This window comes from Epinephelus moara, chromosome 20 (assembly GCF_006386435.1).
Source record: "Epinephelus moara isolate mb chromosome 20, YSFRI_EMoa_1.0, whole genome shotgun sequence".
Lineage (NCBI taxonomy): Eukaryota > Metazoa > Chordata > Actinopteri > Perciformes > Serranidae > Epinephelus > Epinephelus moara.
In genome coordinates, this window is record NC_065525.1 from 45,682,556 (window position 1) to 45,683,868 (window position 1,313).

At 38.4% G+C, this 1,313-nt stretch overlaps 1 protein-coding gene across 1 annotated transcript in view; it reads left to right on the plus strand.

Annotated features, from left to right (window-relative positions):
- Positions 1–896, plus strand: part of afg3l1 (AFG3-like AAA ATPase 1) — a 28,344-nt gene extending 27,448 nt beyond the window's left edge. Inside the window, exon 17 of the mRNA XM_050072864.1 lies at positions 292–896. The gene's annotated coding sequence lies outside the window, so the exon portion shown is untranslated. The remainder of the gene's footprint in view (positions 1–291) is intronic.
- The last annotated feature ends 417 nt before the right edge of the window (positions 897–1,313 follow it).

Consider the following 1,313-nt stretch of genomic DNA (forward strand, 5'->3'; position numbering starts at 1 on the left):
GTCAAAAATCACGGAAAAACGTCATAGTATAGCATGTCGTCAAAAATCACGGAAAAACGTCATAGTATAGCATGTCGTCCAAAATCACGGAAAAAAAATGTCAGTATAGTGAAATGCAGAATAAACATTATCAGTCATATCACAGTTAGCTATAATAATGTTAAAATAGATATAAAGTATAGTAAGATGTGAACAATGAATAAAATAATCAGTACATGTTCTGGTTGTCAGGTGATCGTGCTTCAGGTTATTTTCACTGCGGCACAGTCTTTGTCTCTGTCAATTATGCAGGTGAACACTTCACCCACTCTCCCTGGGCAACACCTCTGAACCACCCAACTGTGTTTGTGCCCCCATCTTCCACGTCTCTGGCTGATCCCTCCCCTTTCCGATGTGAATTGTTCTGCCAATCACAAGCCATCTGGATCCATCACCCCAGCTGATAAAAGCTGCTTTGTAGTTATGCCAGAGCGGCTGTGATGGACCCTGAACAATCTGCCCCTGTGTCTCTCTGTGCAATGTTAATTTGTCTATGCTAACTGTCTATAGGAATTTCAGTGTGTAACTCATGTTAACTAGTATGAGGCACTGAATTGGGGTTTTGTGATCTGGGCAGTTGGCTTATTGTGTTTGCTTTTCTTTCTTATTCTGCATTGCTTTCTGCATCACACACAGGTATTTTCCTGACTGTACAGAGTCAGTGGAGTTTTTTCAAAGATTAGGGAGTTTGGTCTGTTCAGTTTGTTTTGATTTGGTGCCACACACTGACCTTCCCTTTGTCCTCGCCTCATTTGACTCCTCTGTTGAGCATTTTGTATTTAAGTGTTAACCAGAAAGCCTTCATTTGTGTAACTTTAATTTTACTGGTTCAATAAACAGCAGTGTTTGCCTGACGAGATCAGCTCTGAGTTGCTTCCCTTATCCCAAGACATCACAACAGTCTGTAACATTGTAGTATGCCATAAAAAGGAAAAAGAAAATATTGTAGTTGGCATTCCATAAAAATGTATTTTAACAAAAAGTCACAATAAAATAAGTCATAAAGCATGAAAAAAAATAGAATGTAAAATATATAAAAAAAACAAAAACATCACAGGAAAGTATGTCATAAAATGTAACACAAAAGTCACAGTACATAGTAGGTCCCGACCGATTTATCAGCCAGCCGATTTAATCGGCTATCGGCCAAAAGTTGGCCGATTGACGCCGATGTTAACACTTATATTTTCATCACTAATAAAGTGCAGGGAATATGGTGTTTTACAATGATGTCCTTGTGTTACTTTTTGCACTATAACCTACCTCTGTTAAAT